The following is a 15,446-nucleotide window of genomic DNA, read 5'->3' on the forward strand; positions in this document are numbered from 1 at the left end:
TGTTGTTCAATCAGCACTTCATGTATTATCCTAACAGGCAGAACATTAAGACAGGCTTTCTTGTACGATCATATCGCAAAAGATCGTTTATAATTAAGCAATTTCGAAAAGACAATACTACAGAAGCTATGTATAAAAACTATAGAAACGTCACAATATCTATCTTGCTCCATCTAGATCCGTTTGAAACATTATATATGTATGACACAAAGTTTATACTTTTAATTGAAATCCATGATGTACCCCAAGGTTAGAAAACTATTGTTTAATGTAATCATACATGTTTTTACTACATACAATCTTAGTATGACGGATTTATAAGTTGTAAATGCAATAAAAGTGTTCTTAATTATTTCAATTGGCACGAGAGTTTGCAAATTAATTTAATTTCAGCTGAAATTGACAACGATAATTCAGCGTTAGAATGCTCGCTCAGAAAACCTGGTAAAAGTGTGTGACTTTTTTCAAAAATCATCATCTTAATCGTTACTCTTCCAAAATATGCTGAGGGAACAAAACATCTTTTAATTTCGTATAAATAATATTTACTCTTACAGTATTTATATCAAAAACTGCAGAAACACAGTAGAAGAACAGTAGTCGAAAGTTTAAACATACCCCCGTTTAATGACACAGGCTCAACCGCCAAAGACATAAAAAATAAAACAAACGATCACAAACCTGAAACATCGAACAACGGCACAAAACCCAACAAACAACACAGTACATATATTCTATATTAACAAACAAGAAGTGTTTATCAAGGATTGTTAGTAACCGCCTTGGAACGGTCAGTAAAATGTTAACTTACTTGGGGTTTTAACTAATTTGTGTGCACAACCTCACTCTTATCCCAAATATCCCGAATAAAAAAAACGTCAATGGTAAATCTTATCAAAGTATGCATATCTTGAGGAAACTTGATAATAAAACAAATAATACTGAACTAATAGGTAAACCCAAAATACTTCTATGAAAAGGGATCCCGACTCTATCTGCAGACGAGTACAATTCAGAGTACGTAATGAAAAAAATGTTTAAAGATATGATGCAGATATTGTTTGGAACTATAAAAAAACCCACACATTTTGCCTTGGCAAATAAAGGATTTACAACTGTGTGATCATATAGTTTTATAATGAAAAGCATCATTGTACTTAAACTGGGAACAGACAAAGAAACACATTTTAACCCTATAAACACAACATATACATGCTAAAATCTTCTTCCTAATGACTAACATAAGTACAAAGTGACGTCACACGCTCAAACATTCCTAGCGATCCAAACACGGTTTTCATGAATCTGCATTTTTTTAACTAACTCAAAGCTTAGTTATTTAAGGACGCCATACTCAACTTCATATGTTTATGATACAGGTTTTGTCAAAAAAGGCGTTATACATAAAAAGCAACAATTTCAGAAAGACGTCCGTTTGATATTCATAAAAAGCCGTTTTCAAAAAATGATATCCATTACTAAAATTATTTTTAATTTTGTGAATCTCTTAAAATGTGAACTTGTGAAATCAGATTCTCTCACCATTTTTCGAGAAAAATAGGAAAATAATGCCAATAATATAATGAAAACTACATTTAAAATCTCAGTTGAGAAGAATGCAACACATAACCATGTGGTGAGGCAGTAGCCAAAGACCCAAACTACAGTGGAACAAGAGAGACAAACGTATGAACAACGCATACATTATTGCAAACAATATAATTTTGTGAGTGACTGGTATGACACCTCGCCCAGTGTGTATCGAGTGGTCTTACTCGACGGATATATAATGTCCAAGGGTATAGCTGCTAGTTGATAAATATAAATCCAGAAGGTGACTAAATGTGGGACGAACCGGACAAAGTGGACCAAATGTGGGACGAACCGGACAAAGTGTAATAAATTAGGGACGAAACAGACAAATCAAAATCAATGTGAGACGAACCAGACAAAGTGGACTTAATGTTGGACGAACCAGAAAAAGTGGACCAAATATGGACCGAACCGGACAAAGTGGACTAAATGTGGGACAAACCGGACAAAGTGGACTAAAGTGGGACGAACCGGACAAAGTGAACTAAATGTGAGACGAACCGGACAAATTTCTGTAACATATGACAGAGGTATAGACTGATATCATGAAGGACACCCCAAACTCACAGGCTTCTGTTTCCAAGAATTATATTTGACGACGTAAAGCTGTCTCAATCAGGAAACATTCCTTCAACAGCAAGATCATTACAATAAATCATTAAGACATTTATATCTCTCAGAGGTCTTCTCTTTGTGTCTCCTGAAGTTCGCCCGCCTTATGATAAAATACTGTATGTAGAATAGGCCAATTTCAACTATAGCTCCACCCCAACTGTCCTGTTTGTTATTGTCACTTGTTCGTCCATGTGATTCTCATGTTTATGTAAATGAGTGTATGAGGTTATGTATGAAAGTGGTCAAACGGGTATATTTATATTTAACTAACAGTTTCATTGGCTCTCCTATTTTTATCCCACCGCCCTTACTAATTTTCTAGGTTTCTCTAATCATTCCCAACCTAAACGCACAACTGCAAAGTTGTCCGTATATAGTTTATACATTCAGTTTCAACATAACTGTCTGAATCTTATTTAAACGATTGTATCGTTTCACAGCCTGGTGAGTCATTATATATAATTACATAGATTACTATTAGTCGTTCGTTTGTATTAATTAATATCTAAATAATAATTAAACCCGTTTTGTATTTGCTTCTATTTTGTTCAAACACGTGGCCATTGTATTGTACCTTGTATAATGTATTTTAAACATTTGCTTATTGTATTATATTATATTTTAGTATATATTATATTTATAGGTTCTTTCTACATACTGGTTATTTATACATACTGGTAATAAACAGTAGAACCCTGAGAAGTGTTGAGTTTACCACCACCTTATACATACACAGAGGTATAGACTGATATCAGAAGGACACCCCAAACTCACGGGCTTCTGTTTCCAAGAATTATATTTGACGACGTAAAGCTGTCTCAATCAGGAAACATTCCTTCAACAGCAAGATCATTACAATAAATCATTAAGACATTTATATCTCTCAGAGGTCTTCTCTTTGTGTCTCCTGAAGTTTGCCCGCCTTATGATAAAATACTGTATATAAGGAATTTGTCCATTAGTATATGACCTAAAGTAAGACTAATGAGCTCGTATGTTAATACATCTCCATCCTGATCTTCGCAGGAAATAAACAATTGTGTATCAAAACTAGTTATCATCAATCGTACGTGACTTATGATCTGAATTTAGCTTAATCATTCATTAGATGGCTCCCAGTAACAATTATATGTTTTCGTAATGCTTCTTTTTATCACAAACACTATATCTACGCAAAGTTTACGTAAGTTTGATTCTAACTTGTTTTTATTAAATCAATGATTATCTGGAAAAAGTTTGACTTATTTGGAGCAGTTTGAATATCAGATCAAAATCATGTTTAAGGTATATATGTTTATGCTGTATCTCAACAATGTATCCTAAAACAAAAACCAGTGGTAATGTTAATGTTTCTCTTAGTTATTTTTTTTTTATAAAATAGTTGATACAATGTAGCTTCATATCACTTGAAACCTATGTAATATTTCAATGTTCGCAAGTGATAACTCCAGTTTCAAAGGAAGCACAACAATTGTTATACAGCGGATGCAAATTTACATTCTAAAGCCTTATTGAGTATCAGGTCATAAATTTCCCGTTGACAATATTGCATGTATTCCTCATACAGATATGTATGGTTTTATGTAATGCCAAGTTCCTTTATTCATTTAATGGGAATTTCGAAAGCTTAAATTAGGTTCATGGAATTTGTAAATGACAATCCATTTAGTGACTTTTCATTGTCAGTCTTCACAACTAATTATTGAGTAAGAGATACTTTGATACGTTAATGCCTATTGCCTGTTTAAAATGAAAAAAAAAATAAAAAAAAATATCACGTTCCATACTCGCATACAATTGTTGTATACACATTCAAAAGCATTCCCCGGTGTACTTAAATGTGAATTTTGTTTAAAAAAACACATTCATAATAATATCTGTCATAGTTTTCCGGTCCTGATTGACATTTTAGACCCTAGGGTACCTACGTTGCCAGGTAAAGAGGCTTGTCGAGTTACAAGGATACGCAGCGTGCCCGAGGCCTTATTTATTATCCAGTGCGGACACACATTGACATGATACTTTAATTTACTCTTTTTGTGAAATAATTGACATAAAAAAGTCCCTTTTTTATAACGTCTTTCAAGTTTTATTTTTTTCATTTTGTAGTTTTATTTTTGGAAAGTTTATGTTTATGGAAATTCTTTTGAAATATCATTATTATTATGTTACATAAAATATTTCATACAGAAAAATGTATTGCGTCATTGCACGTGACTCATCTAGCGTGGGGGTTAATTAGAAATTTACATCACGCCTGTATTAAGCGGAAATACCTATCCGGTGTGATAGGAACATATTAATAAATAAATGACAGTGGTACCACACATCGTTTCCCAGCGTAGATTTTTCAATCTAATTGGTGGCATGCGGTTGAGTTAAAATACTTATGCTACTAATGTGCCAATAAAGTGCGTCGAACATTCCAAAGAAAACGTAATTGAACGCACGCAAACAAATTTGTACTACGAACGCATTAAGTCTCTCTTTAAATCATTTCAATTATTCATCGCATGATGACTCTCTCCCTTCTTCAACATTTCTATAAAACTGATATGGAAATACTGACTAAAGTTTTTTGGATCAAGTAATACATGCGCGCCATGTATGTTTCCGGCTTTAATGTAACGTTTTTTTTTCTCAAGTTCAATAAAAGAATGAAGAGAGGGATTGGGATATGAACGCAGTTGGGCTGGTTAAAGTGTTAGGAGTCCGAATGACCCCACGAGTACATATATTTACACCAGTTCCTCATTATTTCCTTCAAGAACTGTTAAAAAATCCATAATTTCATTAAAGAAAAGCTGAAGTAGTTTTTTCTAGCCCATTCTGTTAATAGAACGACCCGGCGTTAACTGGAAATACTTTATCAAATTACGTCACAATAACTTATGAAAACATCGCTTCAAATCACTTTTATTGTTGCTTTAATGGCTTGGTGCCTGTTGGCACAATACAAACAACAACAAGATTAACAACTTACAATTCACTTGCATAGGGTTAGGGTTAGGGTTAGATGATTCGCGATCCGAACATGTTCGTTCGGAAAATATTCACAGCTGCCAAAACCAGTGCATCTTAGGAATGAAAGTTGAGATGTAAGTATTGCAGTTTTGACCCTCGCCTTATGCATTTAAACAAGCTTTAATTTCGACCGCTTGGCTGGAACATGTTGTTTAAATTGTATTGTTGGTGCCAAGATTTGCACATTCTGATTATTTGTATCCTTTTCGTTGCAGCCATCATTTAGACAAATGCCATTTTGGAACTGCTTTTAAAATATGGGATTTGTGAAAATGAAATAAAGTCAGGTGATTAAAATATTATGTAAAATATTTCCATTCTAAATGTTTTTGTTTCAGTCAATACAAGGCTTTAAAATCATCGATTGTTAAACAATTATGTTTAACAAGCCTTTTTTATTTCATATTTGTTTTTTAGCATTCTGCGTAAATGGCACTTTTAAAAAAAAGTTAGAAACAATTTACCGGTTTCACAACAATCCACATTTTATTAACAAACATAGCATATGAACATACACTGGAAAGTCAACTGTGTGACAAATGATGCATAAAATAAGTAATGCTAATAAAATCATTATCTAGGACGATCAACTATGATAATTCCATGTTTGACGATCGCTGTCTGTTGATTATACAATGCAGTGACCCAGTTTTTAAAAATATCCATTGACAGTAACTATTTTAAACTCTAACATAATAACGTGCGTACAAGAATGATTTATAGCATGTTGTTATATCTTGTCAATAGTTGTTCAATTAATATGATTAATTAACATACTTGTTCTAACACAATCAGATTAAATTTCCATGGCAAGCATATAATATTGACGTTATTCAAAGAAATAATATGTTTTTGATTGTGAAAAAATATTCAGTCACAAAGAATACGTTTCATGATGACTATAAAGAAATATTCATCAACGATTACTGGAATTTTCTAGAGAATTAAAAAGTGCTTCGTGAATCTGACAGATGGTTGCTGAGTAAACTAATCTTTTGCTCAGACTCGTCATACTGAAAGAATTCTTAATTAATAAACTCATAAATTAAATGTACATCTTATGTCAAATGGCAGTGATACCAGATCTATTTGAATGACAATAAGTCACATTTAAGTAGTTAACCTTAAAAACGTGAGTAAAACAAGTACACGAACAAATATTGCATACATAACAAAAGCTACGAAATGAAATATAAAACGATAAACGGAAACATGCAATGGACATGCTAGAATATTCATATACGAATAATTTCGAGGCGAAGTCATACTTAAATATGTTTGGTGGTGTTTATTCCCCAAAGCCATAGTACACTGTATAAACTGTGAACCAGGCATGCACTTGCTTAAAGTGACACTCTTATTTAAATTCAATATATACACATGTATAACAAACATAATTTTTGACTTATAAACCTTTCACTACTTACTAAATAATGCATTTATCGAAAATATTAATTATTGATAACAATATTGTAACCGTGTATTTAATTAATAAAAACGTGAAAATATTAAATGATTGGTGAATGCTAGAATATTTACTGGGATCTAGTATGGTCTTATAGGGTAGAAATTCTGTGTTTTATGCACATTTCTTTTGAAATTGAACTCGGTATCCTTCATAAGAATCATTGTTTTCGACATTTATTTATCTTTTTTGGAATATTAAAACAAAAGTATTAATTGTGGTAAATCCTATTTGGGAGTAAGAGTGCATCTTTAAAGACATGTCTTACATTCCATTTTCGTAAAAAAGAACGACGGAAATTTGATTTCATTTTTATTATAGGGTTTGGCAAGTGTTTGACATATTTTTATGTAACTTAACCAGTCAAACATATATACGAGTACAATATTCCAGGCTAGCACTTGCTTTAAGACATTCCTTACATTCAATTTTCGTGAAAAGAATGACGGCATTTTATGTTATTGTTATATTTTGGCAAGTGCTTGGCATTTTATGTAACTTAACCAGCAAGACATATATACGAGTACAAGTTCAATAGACTGTTATACATCAGACATTTTCTTCGTAAAAGCCTCGCACGCAATTCTGCGAACAATAACTGGCTACAAACTCGTCATTTTTTGTGTGTGAAATATATTGGGGAAGGTGACCCAAAATTCCTCGCAATGTTCTAGTTGACCTATCAAATTCTCTACTCAAACCAAAGCACTTATGTTGTTAAACTGATATAATTATACTGTTTATGGTTTTGCCTTGTTAAAGTGGACTTCGTATTTAGAATTGCCTACAAGGCATATACTAACTTGCTGTCCGTGCCGTTGATGTTAAGTGAAGTTTACGAAATGATGTTATCGTTTTCTTTACTGCATTTTGTTACCTGTAAAACACGTAAACTGTTGGTTCTTCATTGGTTTTCAAGGTTAAGTGGAATAAGTGTTCTGAGTTTACAGTCCTCTCATGCCGAAAAAAACTTTAATCAAACAAATAATCGTCATTTAGCTACATAAGGGCGGGAAAAGCGAAAAAGATGTCCTAATAATTATCTCGCTATATTTTGTCCTCATCTTAAATTAAAATTGTACGAATCTGTGGGGTACGATAGATGCAAAAGTAAACTCTTAGATAACCTAACTGAACTGCACGGGGGATTTCAAAGAGGATTTTTGAATGTATTAAGACAACGTTTGCCTTGCGCGAAATCCTTAAGTATGCGAACGAAATCTCGTCAAATGTTTAATTGCCCTATTGAGATGGCTGCCAGTCATTTGACCTTGCGCTGTTTTCGAAACTAAAGCAATGTGTCATTAATGATACTTCGTTAATTACCACGAAATAGCTACTGGTGAAAGACTTATGTTGTTGATGATATTTTTGATTGGTTTTCGTCATTGAAAGAATATCAATCTTTGCTGAAATGTGCCCATTCTCCTTTTCGCTTCATTATACATTACATTGTGTTATAGTTTCTTTTGATAAAATAACTGAAAATGAAGGACAGGCAGAGTGAATAAGTAACTAAGACCCTATAGTGAAGGTTTAACAGACACTAAATGAGAGACATATACATAAGGAAAACACAAAGATAATTTACACATACATTAATTTATCTGTATTGATAACTGTTAGAATTATCACCTTGGATGAAATCACAAAAATAAAATTCAGTACAGGGTCCTACGTATACCAAGTTTAACATGTCCCTCAGAACGAAAGTGATGGTAGCCAGATCTATACACATAGAATAAACAGGTGAAACTCCATACTTCCCGGCAATAAACAGGAACCTGTTTCAACTTTATCCAAACGTAATGGTATATGGTACACTTTGACATTACATAAATCGTTACAGTATACGGGTAGCACACTTTAAATGACTCGAAATAAGTATAGAGAGTTCTGCTCAGTAAAATGCTTTTCAGTAATAAATGTTGGTTAGGATCACCTAATATAATAAAAAACCTTTCACTGCTAATTACGCTTCGACTGTCCAGAATATGCCCGTTATTGATTCCAAAACGCCCAGGGAAAAGACCTGGAATTCAAACTCTTCGTATACGTTTATCTTTTGTTGAACTCATAAATTTCGTTACCGAGGCTCATACACAATTCATTTTCATTTACAATACTAGAACATGAATGCATTCATATGTTGTTGTAATGTCAATGTCTCAACAATTTTGAAAGTAAGGCTTCCATTTGCATTGATCCATTTGGTTTGATATAGAATTAAATTTCAGGTTATTTGGCTTGCCATTTTCGTTTTCATAGATTTATTTAACTGTAATTTCACATGTAATTGATCACAGCTATTCATTGTATTTTTTATATTTCTTTTACATATAGTTTTTTTATTTTTGTTTACAATTTAAAACTGAAATGACAGATGCTCTCTTCATAGAGTATTTACAACAGCCGACCTATCATATTTATTCATCCTGACAGATGTTTTTAACTGCTTTTGCATTACTCAGTGGGAGCGTTGTTTGATTTATATGCGTCATGTACTTTATAAACATATCTGGATTATTTAAAGAATAAATATATGAAAACACCTGCTGCACACTTTTTTGTTTGCAAGCAATGACTATGTAAACTAAATATAGAAAATAAAAGCTTCCGAAGGATTTACAGTACATTTGGTATTATTCATAGGGATAAGAATTGTAACTGTCATGGATGCATGTCATAACCAAAAGTCCAAAAAAAATAATCCATAAATGCAGAACTGAAGCAATTTACAAATAATGAAAGTCTTACGCAATAATTCACTATATTTTTGCACTCATTCAATTTTATGCATGGAATAAAAATAATGAACTATAAGTCTTAAATGTTTAAGTTAAATAACAACTATTAATATTCCTGGGAGACAGAAATGCACTACATTGACCTAAATACAAGGCTTCATTTGATGTTATTTTAAATTGTTAATCATGTATCTATGTTGTCATCGTTGATAAAACAGGAATTAGTATAGAATCATGGTATGAAATAATTCGTTCTTGATAATTACCATGGCGAATGCTTTAAATTGACGGTTATTGTTACTAGAAGCCTATGAATAATTCGTCTAGATTCAGATCTATGTTTTACTTATGATTGGTGATAACGAGTATTGATGCATCATTATTTATTTTTAAAGCATATCAAATTGAATGAAGTTCGTTTATTAATTACCAAAAAAGCTCAATAACTTGTTTTATTCTATATTTCCTTTGGACAACTTACTGACTTCCAACAAATATGGTAATAAACATGATTGGGAAGAACCTGAGCGGACATACAAAACAGTATTTATGCAAAAAATGCAGACCACTGATGTATGTATCCAATATTTCGTTATTGTAATGAGCATTCCGATTTTAGAACGTTTCCTTATTTAGACTTTGTCGTTTGAGGTCGTCTTGACGCACGTGTGGCTTTACTCCAGACTTCAAATGAGTATATATAGAACGGTTCGTCTCATATTTTGTCCACCTTCTGGATTCATATTCATCCACTGGTAACCTTTGGCCATACTATATCGGAAGAGTTAAACCACACTTTATACTCTGGACGTTGTTTTTATACCAGTACATAACCATTTGCGTTGTATTCTAAAATTTCTGGAAAAATCATGAAAAGAAACATTTGCTCAAGTTATCAATTTAAAACACGCAAATTAGTTAATACATGCGATAACCACAGAAAACTCATGAGCGAACTATCAATGTCGAAGTGTGTTCCGATTTCAATTGCAGATAAAAGCGAAGCATTTCAGCCATTTGTGAAGTTTATATCATCATTTATCAAATGTAACCAACATCATTAATGCATAAGGACTCGGCACGTATTCAATCAAAAATGTATATGTTGTAATTATGTCTTATTGCCTTCGAAATCATTGTTTAAATGCATATAATATTAAAATTAACTCTTATAATGTGGTAAATATGTCACAGTTAAAATATAAGTGTACTGCCACTTTCTGTACAATTGAAGCTCAGTGTTTATTAAAAAAGCAAACAGTAGGAATGATTTGACATATTCTGAGAACTAGATTTTCAGATAATAGTGTAAAGGAAAGTTCAGCAATTAGCTAGAAGTTAATCTGTAAAACTGATTGGAAATATTGTAGGTGTCATGAGAAACAATAAAAGGACAAGCTGCATAATTACCTGTATTTTATTTCAATATCAATTTTTCAAATCGTGGATCGAACTACACATTTACCATAATTTATAGTATGAACCTTGTTGGTAAATTTTAATACGGAATCCAAGTAATCCAATGCCAGTTTCTCAGACCAACTTACGTCGGATAGGTTGTCGATATATCCACAATCACCTCCTTTATTAGTAAACACCATAAGAAAATGTGGATAGTACTTGCATAACGTAAAGAATACTTATTTTGGAATAAAAAGGATCATCTAAGCTATTGATAAATAATAAAGGAACTGCTATCTCGTCAACATCTCTCAATGGATTATTTTGGTCCCAAAAGTTATCGACATTTGAAAAATTATGTAATTTTGAATACACAAGCTCATCGAATTGCCGGAAAGACCAGCATTTTATCACATCATTAAAATTGATATAGTTTGAAATTGAGGTTGAATGTTTACATAACATCAGTTTCAATCTTAACAAATATAATATGTCGTATACTCCTTGAACGCTTATGGAAAATCGCGTCGTCAAAGCAAGCAGATATACACGCCCCAGCCCATATGTTCGGCGATGAGCCCAATTCTCCAAGATATGATAGTAAAGGTGAACATCCCGTTCCAACCCTAACCATTGTAATTAGCGCCTTTGGGAAACGACCTTGTATGAATTTTACAACCTGACGTAAATTATGCGGATCCCCGTTGCTCAGTATCGTTGGAGTAGTTAGCACTGTGTTCCCAAATCCTCTTTGGTTAAACACAAAAGGTTTTTTATCCTTTGTGAGCAGCTACATTACACAAGTTTGCAACATTGAGTGTGTGTCCTGGAAGAACTATTAATACGGTACAACTTTTTTTCTTATGAACAGGCACGTGAAGAATCCAGTCAAACGCTACCACGCCTTTATCACGCATTTGTAGATATTCTCTGTCAAATTCGTTCGAATATTGTGGAAGACAAAATGAAAGTTTCGAAGATACCAAGGCGGATCAAATTTACGGTTCATTAGTCTGCATCGCTTGAGGAGATGCGACGTCAATGCTGATTCTTTGAAGTACAGATTTAAATGGGTAAATGGTTGTCTCATAAAGGACTTGACGTAAATGAAAGCGCTGATCATTATTGTTCCAAACAACGCTATACAGAATTGTAGAGACGCAACAGTTGAACAAACAGCAATGAACAGAACTGAAGGATCCTAAAGACTATTAGTTGGCGATTCATAGTATCACTACAGGATATGTTTGCTAGCCATAAATTTATTTGTTGTCGTTGAATAAAATTTAATGTTATCATGTGTATTTCATCTTTGTAGTTTTCTGACATTCTTAAATCATTATTTTATTGTAATGGTAGGATTACGTGCCACCTAATCCTCATTTTGATGGCAGTAAATATTGTTATTTCATTTCCCAACACGATCCACGAACACCTATGATTTATATTTCGTCAATATTGATTCTCGTCTCGTATATTTACACCTAAAAGGATTAAGTTTTAAATAAATCCACGTTGCCATTCACAAACATAACTCATTCTTTCAGGTATAACAATTTATCTTCGAGAATACCATCAAATACCAACTACATATATCCTGTTTAGATGTATCCAAATTTCACAAATATGTTAATTAAGCCTGATATTTGTTAGCAACACCTCTCACCGTAATCAATTGTTTGCCTTAAATGAATAAAATAAATTGAAATGCGTTTGTCAATATATCACATGTATGCTCCTGAAAACATGAACTCTTAGTTTTTCGTTCAATTATTCATTGGTAGATCATATTTAAATATGTTCATACAGAATGGCGTTCGCAGTGATGCCATCTTATTCCATCGATACAAAACAATCAATTAAGGTATTAACCGCGTAATACACACTTTTTTAAACGCTTTAACTGACAACATAGTTATAATCACGGTATACTATGGGACTTTTATCCAAGATTTTTTACCGTGAATTAAAAAAAGTTATTTATGTTTCATTACACCCACCCCCAAACTCCAAGGGCTACAAAGAGCGACAAGTAAATATTTTGTCTATATTTGAATTGTTTTCGCATTATCAGAGATTATGAAATAAACACAACAGTTTCTGGTAAAATAAACTTCAGTTAACAGAAAACTAAAGTTCAAACGAACACATTATTGATACACATGGAAAAAATCATTTTGATTGATCTTATGATTCTTCGTAAAAGAGCAGTTTTTCGATGTTTGAAAATATATAGCAGTTTTATAAAATTCATAAAAAATAGTTAACTATAAGGCAAGCTGCTGAAATCATTTTAGATATTATCTATGATGTCTATTGAACAATTTAAAAGGCAATTTATGATAGTTTACCGTCCAGTTTTGAAGAAAATATACATAATGTCATGTTACCATACATTTTTATAGCTAATAAAATGCTTAAAAATCAACCTTTTTCTTGTAAAAAAATATAAAGCTTAATTGGACTTATTCATAAAATGTACTCTTTCAAATAAATGTGTTTTACTTATGATACTAACTCAGAATACAGAGTTTAAAACAAATGAGTGTACTTTTAAACTAAAATATGTGAAGAAACAAGAACACTAAGTGGGCTCGCCCCTCCAAAAATATCAGAGTGAAAGTTCTCAACTAATGTGTTTTTTTAATATTATAACATGTAAACAATCTCTGTGGGTAATTTGATGTATATATGTCATTGGTATTCTAACAATTAGTTTTTTTCACAATAATTCTTCACTCTTCAACATTTGAAGTTTGGTCTGTTCCCATGCTTTGTACTTGTAGTGTGTGCACAGATGATAACTACTCAATGCTGAGTCAATGCTGATTTGGTTTTCATGCACCTTCAGGTACTTTACCCATCAAGAATGTTTAGTGCTGTAAAGGAAAAAAGTTGTACTTTAAAGCCTTTCTAACTAATAAGTATAGATAATTATACTGCCATACATATACAAAATAAAATATAAACAGTTTAATATTTTAATCATCATCATCATCATCATCATCACCACCACCACCACCACCACCACCACCACCACTTGACCACCATCACAACCACCACCACCACCACCACTTGATTATTGAATACAGTAGGTTTATAAAAACAAAAACCAAGTCAAATATGTTTTATATGAAATACTCACATCATCTCGATCAGATACGACTGCCTTGTGGATGGACATGGCTGTCAAATCCGCTCTCAAGGATCCAACATAGTATTTAATGCATGCTGGAATATTTCATAACCCAGTGTTGTTGACTAAGTAATATTCAGTCATTTTCCTGCCTGGAAGAAATTAGACTTCTGATTATCAACCAGCAGAAACTACCACCGTAAAATACAAATGCACAAATGTTATACATTCTGCACTTAAACTGTTTTAGCCAAGAGTAAGGGTTGGTAGGCACAAATCCGTAGTTGTTGTGCATGTGGTTGATAATGATTCACAACAGTATGGGGTTTTAACGAGACCTACACCAAGCCAATGAATGTCAATAGTGTCCTAGCAGATGCGGTTTCAAGCCCCAAACCACATACAACTTTTTTTCACAGGTTAATTTTGAATATATGCATTTTGTAAACAAATAACGAGTATGTACATGTATTGTGGTATGTTAGAAATAGGTCACGTACCAAAACACATCATTTTTAAACAAAGTGTTAAGTCTAATATTTTTCTAAGATAAAACAATCAATTTAAAGATTACATACTCATATTATATCTTAAACATAAGTTATGTACATAAGTACATATCAAAATATGTAACATGTACATAAGTACATGTAAAATATGAACATGCTGTCTAAACATTTAGCTAATAAAAATGATTTAAGAATTCCAAAGATAAATTAAAAAACAAACGTTTTTGAACACATCAACGTACAAAACTGCTCAAGGATACTTACATTCAGAACCCTTTGATACCAATATCCCAGTTCCATGCTGATTGTTGACAGTTCTTTTTTTCGAGAGAAAATCTTCTCTTACGCGTATATTTCACTTATAATCCATGTTTAACTGTAATGACTCAAATTGTTAGATGTATCGTAATCAACTGTCAGCGTGTACTTTTAGTGTTTATTTATTTTAAACATATATTCATGAGAAAAACATCACAATGTTTCCAAATCCTACGATGTGGAAATTCCATTATTGACCTATGAATAGCCGGGAAATACCTTCTGTTTCTAAAAATAGTAACATCCGGTACAGGCCGAATACGCCCGATGTTCGTCGCGATCTGTTACGGCGAGTGGCGATAAATGTCGATGTTTCCCGAGTTGTATTACATGGCTAATACCTTAAGCATGTAATTGTTTATGATTTATTATTTTTTAGATGGTGCATTCGACATAAGCAGAAAGCCTATTTTAGTATGAATTCTTTATCTGACTGAACCAATTCTAATACGAAACTTGCTGTATGTCTTTTCAAGACGCCTTAATTTATGATAAAAACATAACTGTTTGACATATGTGCTTCTTCTTTATTCTAAATACTACTTCAACTGAGCTGTTAAATATAAAGATTCGCATCACTTAAAAATCGTAAATGACCATCACTACTTTCATCTAGTCTTTGGGATTTCATTCAACAT

The 15,446-nt window shown here is 32.5% G+C and overlaps 1 pseudogene; it reads right to left on the bottom strand.

Moving 5' to 3' along the window:
* Positions 1-10,880: 10,880 nt before the first annotated feature.
* Positions 10,881-11,968, bottom strand: LOC128232662 (protein ABHD15-like; annotated as a pseudogene).
* Positions 11,969-15,446: the final 3,478 nt, after the last annotated feature.

The sequence above is a fragment of the Mya arenaria genome, chromosome 4 (assembly GCF_026914265.1).
Source record: "Mya arenaria isolate MELC-2E11 chromosome 4, ASM2691426v1".
NCBI classification, from domain to species: Eukaryota; Metazoa; Mollusca; class Bivalvia; order Myida; family Myidae; genus Mya; species Mya arenaria.